General features: G+C 36.2%; 1 protein-coding gene and 1 pseudogene across 13 annotated transcripts in view; one reads left to right on the top strand and one right to left on the bottom strand.

The window, feature by feature from the left end:
* BCAS3 (BCAS3 microtubule associated cell migration factor) overlaps positions 1 to 15228 on the top strand; it is a 592168-nt gene that overhangs the window by 301723 nt on the left and 275217 nt on the right. The gene's annotated exons all lie outside the window — the stretch shown is intronic.
* Positions 7857 to 7938, bottom strand: LOC140607585 (U4 spliceosomal RNA; annotated as a pseudogene).

The following is a 15228-nucleotide window of genomic DNA, read 5'->3' on the forward strand; positions in this document are numbered from 1 at the left end:
ATTGCAGAGTGGCTTCTGTTTTGGTGCACGTGATATATATCCTGGTAGTATTCAGTAGGCTTTAAAAAAATAACCCCCAAACTTCCATGTGTTTTTACAGATTTCAGCTCCCTTCTGAGTTGTTTTGGTATGTAATTGGTAATTCAAATACACTTTCTATGAAATAATCATATCCCAGAGAGCATAAAAAGAAGTGATAAGGTTCCATCATGGTACCCTAGACAGCATGACATGTAAGGAGGCAGTATTAATCAGATTATTTTCTTAATCTAAAAACTCCAAAAAAAATAAATAAATAAATAAAAAATAAAAAAAAATAAAAAAATAAAAAAAAATAAATAAAAACTCCAACCAGAACCTAATTTTAAAGTATTAGTGTTGCTTTGACAAAAATCTTAGTTTTTATTATGCTGAAGAGAACTAAGTCAGTTCTGAGTTTCTTTTGAGTAGCTGGGCTCTCTATTGGTATATCTGCTTTTAAAAATGTTATTGCTTTACTAATCTCTTAGACTTCTCTAATGCTTTTATTTTAGTCTTTGTATATAATCAAGTAGATGTACCTAAAGCTAGTGTTGAGATTTATCTTACATATAGAAGTATGAAAATCACAAGTCAACAGTATATTTAAGGTTAGATTTTAGAGATCCTGATTCCCAACTGAATTGTGTACTGCTGTCCTACCAGCTATAACCATGAGAATAGAAATAGCAAATATTTTTCCTTGTAAAGTCACACTTTTGAGTTTAGAGTAAAGTATTTGAAAATACTTTACTATTCTGTTGTTTTTTTTTTTTTTTTGGTTTTACAATACAATGGTGATATATTTTGAAAGTATTGATTAAAAAGGGAAAATATTATTGGTCTTATCTACCATGGTCATTGTCAGTGCCCTGGAAAAGCAATTAAATATGCAGCACTTTTCTGAGCTGTTCTCTTTCGAATGTCACATTAGATTTAACTTAACATCCTGGATTGCATCGCTATTGTGGTATGTACCAAGTATGATGGAGGTACTCAACAATATTTCCTTGCATTGTCCATAATAAATATTTGCCCAAGAGTGGGTAGGGTGGAAGGAGAAGAAAGAAATATTTTTCTCTTGTAGAGGAAACTTGTAATGTAGGACTTATTTAAAGAGTATTTATAGTCCATTGTTGGTCATTGGGTGTGTCATACTGCTCTATCCAGATCTGAATATCTGAGGTAGTTAAGAAACCACTTCAGGTTGAATTATATTTGATTATTTCTCTTATTTATACTTAATTTTATCAACTAACATGTCCTTCCATAGAGAGATAATTTTAGTGAAGTGAATGCTGTTTTTCTTCCAGAGACTATAAGTTTAAGATAATTTAACCCCGAATTTAGTCTTATATGTGTTGTATAACTTGGGGAAATTAAATACCCTTTCTTCAATGAAAAGATGCTGAATAGTTCAATTGAAAGCACCATCAGCAATCTGCAAACTTTATAAATGATGGATTGAAAAGTTTGGATTAGATTACCCTTTTCGAGGACGCCTGGCTGGCTCAGTGGTTGAGCGTCTGCCTTTGGCTCAGGTCATGATCCTGGGGTCTTGGGATCGAGTCCTGCATTGGGCTTCCCACAGGGAGCCTGCTTCTCCCTCTGCCTATGTCTCTCTGCTTCTCCCTGTGTGTCTCTCATGAATAAATAAATAAAATCTTTAAAAAAAAAGATTACCCTTTTCCCTTCTTCCTTTTTGTGTCTGTGGGAGACATAATTCTTATTGATATGCAAATCTTTACATAGAGCTTCACATCTATGGAATAGTTCATTGGGTTTTTCTGTCATTGCTGATTTACCCTCGAGATGTTTCAACATTGGAAGTCCTTTCTGTTACCACCTAATGACTTATATGCTCCATTCTGAAGTAAATCTTGGCATTTCTGTCATTTGTTTTAGCATTTACCATTTGGGGAAAAAATAGTTTACATGGTCAGTCCACTTTCCTGTCTTCATTGTCCTTAAAATTGAAGTGAAGCAAAAGGAAAGTTTGTATAAAGGACTGTTTTGTATTTTTAAATGTCTCTATACATTCTTTTCCATTGAACTGTCACTATTTATTACCATTGGATTGGCGGATTTGACTAGGATAAGACATTGATTCTGATAAAGAGAAATAATCTATAGGCCATAAAGCCTCTAGTCTATGAGTACCTCTGTTTCTGATGTCATTTATTCTATCGCACCTAGTTTAAGGTTCATATATTCAGATACTAATATCCTTGAGTGTGCCTTTTGTCATTTGGGTAGTGGAAATATAGGATGGAGGGAACAGGGGTATCTGCCCTTTTCTTCAAAAATAAGGAGCTAGAACAGAATGATCTGTGTCTGCTTACCTGCGATAATGTAATGGGTTGATATTGGCAGGAGCTTGTGGTTTGATGTGCCATCACTTCCATCAGTAAGGTTAATTGCTAACAAATGACTAAATGGGAATTTAGGGGGAATGCTACAGCTGTCTGCTATGTTAGTGGTAACAGGAGTTCTGGCGCCATTTCAGGGTCGCTATTTGTATCTGTCTGTCAGAGTTAGAATACAGTTGTTTCTCTCAGTTTCAGCCTTCTCTATAGAATTTCTGTCAATTGTTTGACTCCATTAAGTGTGGAGAGGAAATAAAAGCCTGAATGACCAATCCACCAGGGGCTATGGATAGACCCTTTCTTTGTCCATACTCAGAGCACTGCATTAGGTCTCATTATCCATTTATAATAAGTGACCTTTGCCCCCTGGGTCATTGAAAAATATTCAGTGTGCTTTTCTGACACATAGGGCACCTTTCTCAGCAGACACATGAAACAATGGGACGTCTAGTAGTCTGGAGGCTTGGTACACATTGCAGGTTTTAAAATACACAGCCTTGTGCCAAATCGTTTTGGCAAGTTTTTCCTTTGCTCTTGCAGGTTCATAAATGGGCTAAGGGAGTCTAATGTCTGGAAGATGAATATAATGTTCCTTTTCTCTTTTGTAATTCCAAAAAATTTCTTGCCGTGTTTTTTAGTTTTGTTTTCTAGAAAGGGTTTGCCTTCATCTCTGCTTTTGTATTTCTTGTTAGAGAAATATAGGGATTTAGATGTAGTGCTTTGAGAGGGCCATCATCTTTGGAAAGTGTTTGCCAAATATGCCCAAGTGCTATGGAGGTTATCTGTGACATGTTAATAACCTGTCTTTAGTCCTCTGCTTTGCCCAAACTGGTAGTGATTAAATCTCCCCACAAAAAGTTTGTTGGGGAGGGGGCATCTGAGTGGCTCAGTTGGTTAAGCATCCGACTCTTGATTTCGATCAAGGTCATGATCTCAGGGTCATGAGATCGAGTCCCACATTGGGCTCTGTGCTGAATATGGAGCCTGCTTAAGATTCTCTCTCTCCTTCTCCATCTGCCCCTCACCACCCCATGCTTGCTTGTTCTCTCTTTAAAAAAAAAGGAAGAAAAGAAAGAAAAAAAGAAAAGTTTGGGAAAGGATTTGACCCTTTCTTGGTCATTATAGTCCATATTTCTTCTGTGATATGAACTTGGCCCCCCTACCAGAAAGCCTGGCACATCTAGTTGTTCTATCTCTAGTTCCTGGAGCATAGATAGACTTAGAAAAAGATGAAGATAGCATAGTGATTAATGGATGAAATTTATTTTCAAAGCAAGAAAACTGTCATGTCCAGGGCTCCACACTGTGTAAAGTGACAGTCAGCCTTCCAAGAAGCCTGACTACCAGTAACTAACAGTGTGCCCTCAGTACAGTGTCTGTGTTAAGTACTGGTAGGAGTATTTGCCTGAAGAATGTTGGGATAGGAAAAATAAATGATCGAGACTACTTCCTTAGCAATTCATATGAAGAAATTTTTAGAATAGGGGAAAATGTTTATAGAAGTACTTTTTAAGTTTAAAATTAATATATTTCATTAGTAAAGCCTTGTTCCTCTCTTAGAAGCATTCTTATTTTGCATTTAACGTCACATGTATTGGTTTGCTGACTTTATTAAAAACATATGAGATATACAGGGATTCAAAGAATCGCAGCTCATTACAAGGAATCAGAAGCTACATTGTCCAGTGGAACCCAAGTATCTTTATTCCAGCAAAATAGTTTTCCTTATTAAGTAATGTGCTATAGCATGCTCTCAGATATTGGGTCATAGAAGTGTTATCTTTGAAGAATGATCTTTGAGTACCAGTACAGATTTTTCTCTCCAAACCAGTTATGGAAAACCGCATATGGCTCACCCTTGAACAGCATGGGTTTGAACTGCATGGGTGTAGTTATATGTGAATTTTTTAAATAGCCCAGTATTGTAAATGTATCTTTTCTTCCATGTGATTTTCATAATAATATTTTTTCTAGCTTGTTTTATTGTAAGAATACAGTATATAGTACATATAATATACAAAATATGTGTTGACTGTTCATTGGGAATCCTTTCAGTCCAGTAGGCAATTAGTAGTAAGTTTTGGGGGAATCGTAAGTTATACATGGATTTTTGACTATGGGGGGTTTGGCACTCCTAACCCTCATTTTCCTCAAGGGTCAACTGTAGTTGTCAGAACTCTCTCCATGACAAGAATTAATATATTAACTGGATTATAGCACCATTTGACAAATTGCTTACTAAATACATCAAAATTGATTGGACATTCTGTATTTGAATTGACAAATGGCTGCATTAAGAGAAGAAGGGAAATCCATTAATTATAGCTGCTCTCAACCGTAGGAAATATAATCACATAAATATGGATTTTGTTAAAACAAAAATCTCTACTTTATGGTAGTGTTGCTTATGTGTGTATCTACACTTCTTTGCCATTAATGGAAGGAATGCTCTTACCCACTCTTTTAACTGATACAAAAATAATAATTTCTGCTGTGTCATAGGTCTCAGGCTCTACTGACTGCAAAATAGTTTTTAGTTATTATTCCAGAAAAGTGAAAAATACCAGGCAAACTCTATGGTTGAGCCCTTCTGCTCAATTCTTAATTTTATCTCTATTTGTCCATCTTCCATGTACATTCTCATTTTATTTAAGTCAAAGCTTTTCTTTTGCTTTGATAGTGTATAGGCTTTTTATCATCACTGAATTTCTCTTTTTAAGAAAAAAAATCCTCTCATAATCTGTCTTACTAAAGGTAACCACCCAGTGACCGAGGCATAGGGAGATGGGTGAATGCCATAGATTGTCTCTCTACAGTTAGAATCTGTTCTCCTTATTGTTGTCATATGACAGGAGGCTTTTGGCCATATGATTTTGTGGAACTTAGTAGAGAGATGAGAAACACTGAATTGCCTTCATTGCTTTTATACCATCAGTTCCTTGCCTTTTCTACTATACTTTCTTTGTGTTTTATGACCACATGAAGAACATCAGAATCACTCTTACATGATGTCAAGTCTGGGTCAGAGCTGAGATTTACAAGGACTGTTTTGAAGCTGGTGTTTTTTTGTTTTTTGTTTGGGTGGGGGGGTTTCCCCCTTGGGCACTTTACTGCCTTCCAAGGCTATACTCCAGGTGCCAGTAGTCTTTCCATGAGTATGTCAATATACTTTTATTTTTTTTTTATTTATTTTTTTTGTCAATATACTTTTAAATATAAAACTATTCTAATATTATCTAAAATGAAGTCTTCTGGTTCCTCAGGGATATTACAGAGAATGTAGAGTTGTGGCCCAAAGTACTTTCTTTGTTTCTGTCACTACATGTAAAGTTTCCTTGTATGTCTATAACTTCCCTGTGTTGTGAACTTCAGGTCAAAGTCATTTTTCTCCATTGCTTGATAGCTTGATACTGTATCTCAGATCAGGGTACATAGATGATTATTAGGATGATAAAAATGATGATACTAAATTAAGGAGACATGGAACACAAATTAAGGAGACTCTGAATCAGGGATATAGTGTTGATATTTGGGGATAAGCATCTTTTCACGTGTTTCTATGAAAATTTTAATTTAAAATAACAAACTTACTAGTTAAAATCATGAATTGAGGCAGTTTTTACTTCAGATTAAGAACATGGCCTTTGTAGTTTGAAGTTCTAGATTTCATTTCTACTAACTGCTGAGTGATTTCAGGCAAATAACTTGACCTCCCTGGGCTTTTTAAGTCTACCTGTCTTTGAAATGGGAAATTGACAATAACTGCTTTACAGGATCATTGTTAGATTAAATAAGATTGTTCATCCAAAAAGCTTAGCACATTATCTTGGATAGAATAAAAACTCACTAGAGATAGCTGTGGCTTGTAGTTCGTGTTAATGGAAATAGTATCCTTGTTCTCTCTGCATGTCTTTCTTGTCTCTCTCAATTCCAAGTGGTCTATGACTGAAATACTACTGATGGCACAAATAAGGATGCTTTGTTGTTAACAAACAATAGTGAAGATAAAACATTGTGCTATATCATATCTCTTCTGTTCTTAAGTGGTCATCTGGATAAGTGGGCTCTATCCTAATATGTGTGTATTTTCAAAACTGTAGAAAGACATTTTTACTTAGCAATTTTATTGATGCAAATAGAAAATTTCTCTTAAGCTTATTTGTTTTGAGTATCTTCATTCCTTTAGTAATTTTTTAAAATTTTTATTTATTTATGATAGTCACACAGAGAGAGAGAGAGAGGCAGAGACACAGGCAGAGGGAGAAGCAGGCTCCATGCACCGGGAGCCCGATGTGGGATTCGATCCCGGGTCTCCGGGATCGCGCCCTGGGCCAAAGGCAGGCGCCAAACCGCTGCGCCACCCAGGGATCCTTCCTTTAGTAATTTTATAGGGAGTGAGGGTTTTCGTGGTTTCATTGTATTCTAAAAAGCCTTACCCTGGAAGTCCTTTGCAATAGTTACCTTAAGACTCTGAAACTTTTACTTAAAAAACATAAGACTCTGAACCTTAAGATTTCTAAAATGCAGAAGAATGCTTGATTTTCTGAAAGATTATCATTGGAATCACTGTCCACTATTCCAGTAACCCTTTCATTTTTTTTAAAGTTTCATGTTCTTTGAAATTTATAATAAATATGTATTCATATAATATTAAGTAGGTAATTTTCAAAAAAAACTTTTTTTTGGAAAGCAGTGAGAGAAAGATGAAGAAAGAGAAGGGGAGGGGGGAAAAGGGAAGGCAGGAAGAGAAAGAAGGAAGGGAAAGAAGAGAAAAAAAAGGGACAGACTATTTCAATTTGTCTTAGAGAGTAGAAATTAAGTGTTATCCAGTAAACTAGAGCTAAAGGAATTAACATAAATGATTCTCACGCATAGAGTGCTGTGTGAAAACAACATGGTTCCAAATACTTCATGTATCTCATACCCTAGCCAAGAAAAGAATCAAGATGACTCTGTGTCAAGAAATACCTGCTCAGCTTTTTTTCAGACCTTCACACAATAAGTCTTTAAAAAATTTTTTTTTAAATTTTGGAAATGTTCAGGCATATACAGAAATACAGCGACCAATATAATGAATCTACCTATCACCCAGCTTTAACAATTAACAACATTCTTCCTCTCTTGTTTTCTCTGTTCCTTTAGAATCTTTCTTTTTTTAAGATTTTTTTTTTTAAGATTTTATTTAGTTATTAGAGAGAGAGTACAAGAGCATGAGTTGGGGGCGGAGGTGGATGGAGGGAGAGGGAGAAACAGACTCCTCGCTGAGCAGGGAGCCCCATGCAGAGCTTGATCCTAGGGTCCTGGGATCATGACCTGAGCCAAAGGCAGATGCTTAACCAACTGAGCCACCAGGTGCCCCTCAAGATTTTATTTTTTTAAGTAATTTCCATACCCATTGTGGGGCTCACACTCACAACCCCAAGATCAAGAGTCACATGCTCTACTGACTGAGCCAGCTAGGTGCCCTCAAAATCTTTTTTTTTTTTTTTCCAATTAGCAATAATCACACCTCGGATAAACCTCATTGGCTACGGTACTGCCACTGCGCAAACCTAATCTTTTTTTTTTTTTTTTTTAATATATGGCTGGTAAAGTATTATGAGACAGCCACCCACTATTGTATCTTTTTTACCTACAAATACTTTAATATGTATCTAATGATAAGGACTTAAAAAAAACATAACTACTATGGCCATTACATAATTTGTAGTTTACACACTGGCAATGATTTGTGGAGTTAACTCTTTCCAGTAGTTTTACACTGTGGAGCAGTAAAGGGTAGAATAAGCCTTTGAAACTGTTCTCTTGCATTTGGAAAGAGAGAAAACCCTGTGATGGTTGTGAGCTAGTGTTCTCTGTCTCATTCTTTCCCCTATCTTCTTGGTTCTATGAACTTTCTGATTTATTTATTTATTTATTTATTTATTTATTTATTTATTTTTTTCTGATTTATTTAGAGGTAAAAATTTGAAAACATAGTTTTTCTATTGTGTGGAACACATCGTTGGATCCTTAATGATTGTTTGGAAAGATTTTTATTATATTTCTAAGTATAGGCTACAAACATTGATGTCCTCCAGGTCAAAAAGCTTTTAACTCTCCATTCTAAGAGAACTTTACCTCTTTTGCTTAGGCAAGAGAAAAATTTGTACTTAATTCTTCCTGCTGTATAATGATCTGGACTTATCCAATATGTAACTGGATAATAAGTGAAGCATGGAAGAAGCTGTATTAATTATTTGCAAAAAAAGATTTTTTGACATTTTTACATTTGCAAACAACTGCCTCCACTTTATTTTTGTTTGTTGTACTTTATTTTGGAAATGGGAGTAACGAGAGTTACTCTTCAACTCTGCCATTACAGATGGGACCAAGCACAGTAAGTTTACAATAACTGGCCTATTGCCTACATGCGCAAGTCAGTACATTGATAACTGAATGCAGTTTAATGATCAAAAACACGGATTTTTTTTTTTAATCTCAAGACATCAGTGCACAGAGTTTCTGCATATCTTCTGCTCATCTTGGTCTCTTTATAAGGGTATTATGTTTTATAGTGTTCCTTGAATTTAGAATGGAGAATTGATTACTCTTGAAAGAAACGCATCTAACATAACAGTATTATCTGTAAGAATACATTTGCCACTACTGAAAGATTACAACTCATAATTCTACGTAGAATTAGCACTGGGAGACCCTCTGGCTTCCAGCAAAGATTCATGTCCATCAACAGAAACACATATTACCGCATGTCCTTGAGCAGTTGCTAAAATCTGGTCCTATAGTGTGTGTGTGTGTGTGTGTGTGTGTGTGTGTGTGAATAAAGATAATGATAAATGACTATATATGCAGTGAGTAGGAGAATAAGTGTATATGAGCACTTCCACAGCCCCCTCCCCTTAAGGAAAACATAACTAAACCTAAGAAAATAGTTGGGGAAATGCATGACTCATTATGTAGTAAGCTCAACTTTTATTTCACACATTGGTTTCCATCATTCATTGATATGCATCCGATTTCTTTGTTTTCCTTTATTAACTTCTTGGGTTGACTGCATTAACCAAATCAACTAGAGTGTGCTTATGCCACAACTTTTTATAAATATAAATTTTAAATAGGTACATATTAAATACAGTTTTAAAGGTATCAAGGAATATTTACTGAGAAAAAGCCATCCCTGTCCCCAGCCAGCTTCATCCCCTCCTAGGAGACAACTGCTATAAGTGATGCCTTCTGTCCTACACTTTTGTAAAGGCGAGCTTTGGTAAAAATAGTTTTGTTGTTATTTAGACCTACATGCCTGGCTAGGTTCTGTAACCCATAGTAAAACAAAACTGTTATCTATAAACTACAACCAAGGTATTATGTAGTCATAATATGATCTTTTAAAATAATAAGGGTGGACTTTTTAAACTGTCCTGCTGTAGTTTTAATATATATATAATGTAGTTGTACTGAGAACTGAGTTGCCATAATCCACATTAAATATGCATTGTGGACATTATTCCAGGTAAATAAACTCCATCTTGAGCTTAATTGTAAGTGTTTTGAAGGGATTGTTGCAATCTCCTTAGTTCCCAGAACTATATTGGGACAGTATGAAATTTCTAGTGGAATAACTGGTCTTGCTGATAGCATGAAATCAGTATGTTTTATTCTTTATCTTCATTTTGTGATATTTACAGTTATGTTGAGCAAAACGTAATTGTGACTCCTTCCAGACTACCTCCAGGTATAACTTGTCCAGATGCTATATGTCAAAGGACCATTATGGCAGCCGGAATAACAAATGCAAGCTCCTTGGTTTATGTCTTCTGTGGGAATACTATATGATACCATGGCGGGGAGGGAAAAGGAGACAGTGCAGGGTGGAGAAGACATACACCCAGTGTTGTCAGTTATTCAGTGAAATCTGTTATCTCATAGGCAATGAGGATATGTCATTTTTCCAATTATATATTGCCTGTGACTGTTCTTCTGGGAATGTAGAATAAAAGGAAAGTGAAATCAGAGCTGTACAATGACTGACTGTTAGAAAACTTTAATAATTAATTAGAGAACATCTATGGTACCACAGGGTCAGGGTACAAGGAAATCATTGATCTGTTTAGTATATAACGTAGGTAAAGCTTGTTCCCTTTTATATATTGTAACACTTCAGCTGTTGTTGCTCTGGTACAAGAGGTGGCTCCTAATAAATAAGATAGCCAGTAATACATAGTGGTATTGCTTTACCCCTCTGTGTATGAAATTCAGTGAATCATTGTACATTTATAAACTAGAGAAAAACTGCTTTCTAGACTTCAGTAGAAATAAGAGTTGCTTCCTTAATAAGAATAAGATTGCTTCCCATTACTTAATGTATTTAGGTATGTTATTTTTGACCTGAGAGCCTTCTCCCTTTTTAAAAAATTATTTTTTAAAAGTCCAGAGCTTAATTTTTGCCGATTTGATAGTATGAAAGCCATTTTTAAAAAATTTGTATTTATTTATTTATGAGAGCCACAGAGAGAGAGGCAGGGACATAGGCAGAGGGAGAAGCTGGCTTCCCGCAGGAGCCCGATGCCCCAGAACCCCAGGATCATGCCCTAAGCCGAAGGCAGACACTCAACCACTGAGCCACCCAGGCATTCTGAAAGCCTAACTTGTTTAAATTTACAAGTCTCTAATTTACAGGTGCTAGTTGGTGATTGTATTCCTTTTTTGTGAATTGGTGGTTCATGGAGAAATGTGGAAGACCATTTTACTTTTAGATTATTTGTCTTTTGAGCCTTACTTTTTAAAAGGCAAATTTTGGCCTCCTGTGCCAGGAGACTGCATTCCCAAGCAGCATTTCTTTTTCAGGTCCCCAGTGCTTTCTGATCAGAAACAGTTTGGTAAAGAGCCCTCTCTTATCATATGACTGCTATATAGATGCTGTTTTTAATAAGTACCAAAAATATATTGAAACTTGTCCTTGGGTGAGAGTTTATCATTGTTGGCCTTTGGGTGAACTTTGAACCTGAGCTGTTTCATTCAAGGCAACATGATGTCACTGAAGTCACAAATTTCTTTTTTGCTAGAAAAAGGCATGTTGTTCCCCTAAGTAACTGAAAGAACCGAATAAAGGCGGCACAACATTATTCACCTCTCAGGTCTCCACTAAAGACTTCAGCATGGTGAAGGCTTTATTGTTTGTGGAGGATTGGGAGGAAAAAGCAGGGAGTAGGAAACAAGCTGCTTTTGGTCTTGAATCTTACGCGGAATACTTTGTTCACACAGCTGCCATATGACCCAGCCAGCTCACACTCACTTTTCCAGAAAAACACTTTGGATCCACATTCATTTCTTCCTATTAAAAGACTCCCGAAGTTTCTTTTTAGATTAATATGTTCAGTTTATGAACATATTTTAGGTTTTTCAACAGGAGCTAAAGCAGAGACTTGTAGCTCATATAAAAAACTAGATACCATTTGGAATAGCAATTCTCATTATTTGAGAAGCAGATTTCCCTGATTCCAATAGCGTTGAGATACATTTCAAGCAGAATAGCTTTTAAACATTTCCTAAAGTTGGGAGTGTGGCGTTCACTGGCAGCAGAACCTGCAGTTGATTAGCTATGTCCTCTGAAGCTTCGAGAGCCCCATCTAAGAGAATTTATTACTGGGAGTTCAAGAAATGCCGGGAAAAGTAGAACAAGAACAGAACAGAACCAAACAGATTTTTGCCGTCATTGGCTTCATAAATAAGCGTTATCCTTTGTGTTAGTTTATGTAAAAAAGATGCTTATAACCTGTAAGTGGTTGGTCTGTTCGTTTCGATATGCATTGTCAAATCTTTTTTTCTTTCATTGCTTTAAAAGCAAATGGTGCTGGGAGCAAATATTTTTTCCATTTATTCTTTTGTCTTAACAGAATACCTAGACTCTGTGTACTCTGTTGTAAACTCCACAGATAGGAGATATGACTTTTTTCTGAGTATCTAAAGCATGCCCAATACACTAAAAAAGTAATTACCTGCCCTAATGTATTCAGTATATTAATGGTAAAAACTTCTCTAACTGGAACACTAGATATTTTGCAGGTGAACCTAGGTTACTGATATCTAGTTACTACTCTTTGGATCTTTTTTTTTTTTTTTTTTTAAAGATTTCTGTATTCGGGATCCCTGGGTGGCGCAGCGGTTTGGCGCCTGCCTTTGGCCCAGGGCGCGATCCTGGAGACCCGGGATCGAATCCCACATCGGGCTCCCGGTGCATGGAGCCTGCTTCTCCCTCTGCCTATGTCTCTGCCTCTCTCTCTCTCTCTCTGTGACTATCATAAATAATAAAATAAAAATTAAAAAAAAAAAAAAAAAAAAAAAAGTTAAAGATTTCTGTATTCATTCAGAGAGAGCAAGAGAGAGGCAGAGACACAGGCAGAGGGAGAAGCAGGCTCCATGCAGGAAGCCCAATGTGGGACTCGATCCCGGGTCTCTAGGATCACACCCCAGGCTGCAGGCGGCACTAAACCGCTGCGCCACCGGGGCTGCCCTCTTTGGATCTTTTAGAAATAATTTGATTCCTTGTAATTGAGGATATGCTGTTATTGTTTTGGGGAAAACAAGATTTAAATTTCTCTAGGACTAATAACTCATTTTTGAAACCTTAATTTAATCCTACATATCTTAACCTACAAGTAATAGTCCATATTCATTCTATTAATCAGTATTAAAAAGACTAAAGACTTTAAAGCATCTTTAGATGTCTTTTAATACAATGTTTATAACTCTAGGGGTACCAGGGAGGCTCAGTCGGTTAAGTGTCTGATTTCAGCTCAGGTTATGACCCTCAGGGTCCCAGGATTGAGCCTCGTGTCAGGCTTGATCTAAGCAGGGAGTGTTTTTCTCCATCCCCCACCCCCAGCCCTGTCCCTCCCAGCCCTGTCCCCCTCAAATAAATAAAATCTTTTCTAAAAATATATTTATAACTCTTTAATTTAGCAGTTATTATTTAAATAGCTTAATACTTTGTACCTATAGTAAAACAACATCTAAATCAATACTTTTTACTTTCTTTAACTCAGAAATAGTATATTTTATATGGGTAATTTATAAAAATTCTGTGCTGATTTATCCTTACATTATGGTGCAGAAGATGCCTAAAAATTCAAAACCAGAGAATTTGTGCAAACTATTTACATATCTGAGATGTTATGTTATCAATTGACATTTTCCACCTTATAATATTGAAAATTTTGTTATGTAGCTTCAGACTTAGGGTCATTATCAGAGGAGCATTTAATCTTTCTGTTCATAATTTTACTCATGTTGTTCTACCGATTTGGAAGTTTTTTGGGTTTAGGTTTACAGGACTAATTGGCAAAGATCGGCACTGAAGCAGATTTGTTTTTTGTTTGCTTTGCACATAAACACATATTAAATTATATAAATATATACATAGAAACACACGTATGTACACAGAGATACACCCATATATCACTGTAAGACAGCAAAATACACTTGGTGATTTTTTTTTAGCATTTATTTACTCACTAGAAGCATGATCTGCTTTCCTGAGAACACAATATAAACAAAGTCTGGCTCACAGTTACCTCATAATGATCTGCTCATCCTGCCCTTGCTTGTTGATCTATACTTACCACATGCCTGTGTGTAGAGGCAGTACTTTTGAAGTTGTAGTCTCTAAAGTAAATTGGCAGTGTATCCTTTCTAGTTAGATGGCTAGGCTTGTTTTAAATTACTGTTCCTAAGGAAGGGAAGGAAGATGGTGGAGATTTTGATTTCAGAATTCCATATTCTTTTCCTGTCCCAAGTTTATTAATTATCTACAAATAGTTGGTAAATGTAAAATATACTTAACATTTTTCTTAATATAGAAGGTGTGTATGTTGGCCCACTGAGCTCAGGCTTGTGAGATATGGAACTTAAATTTTTTCTAGAAACAAACTCTCCTGTATAATTCTTTTCTGTGCCTTCTAACAGATGTGCAAAAATTAATCTCAATCAGTTATGCCCCCTCCAAAATTGCATCTACATCCTCCAGGGCTTACAGAGGGCAAAGATAGGAGATGAGAGACTTGGAGACATTTTATCCTTACTGTGACCACTGGGATGCCCCGGTTCCCTACCTGATCATTGGTTACTGGTTCATATAGGTCTCTGTAGCATCCACCCTCTGTAGCATCCATCCTCGTTTGTACTCCAGAGTTTTTTCAAAATTTGTCAGTTCTCTGGATCTCTTCTGTAGTACTCTTGTGCACATACAAAATATTGTTCTCAGCTGATCCATGGGGAATTTGGAGAGGTGATCATGTAGACTTGACTATGTAGACATGCTATGTGCACATTTCTTCTTCTTCTTTGCACCGTGTGAGACCTCTTGCTACTTCCTTGAGCTCTATCCAAGAATAAAGATACGATTTTTCACAGACGTTTTATCCCTACAACTCCTGGGGTTCTGTCATTCTTTTAACCCTTCCTTAGGGACCCTCTTTTTCTCCCTTTCTGCTGATCGCACTCTTGCTCTAATAATCTCAATCTTTCCTAGTAATTGGCTGGTGGGAGTATGGAAAACCTTGCTCTTAATCATCATACTTTCAGGTTCTTTTCTTATCCCAGGGTCAAGGTTTTGAGTTCTTTTTTCATTGTAACTTGATATGTCATTGTTTCCTTAACGTAGTGAACATGAAATGTTCTTCCCACCTGGATTGGGGAATATTTTTAAACACAAAGATGGGAAGGATATTTATTTGATGTTGAAAATGTTATCCCATCAGACTTGTATTTTATATTGTGAATCTTCTAGATGTTTCAAAGCTATTGAAAAACTTTTAGTGAACATTAGGTATGGAACTCTTAAAATCTC

The sequence above is a fragment of the Canis lupus genome, chromosome 16, assembly GCF_048164855.1.
Source record: "Canis lupus baileyi chromosome 16, mCanLup2.hap1, whole genome shotgun sequence".
NCBI lineage: Eukaryota > Metazoa > Chordata > Mammalia > Carnivora > Canidae > Canis > Canis lupus.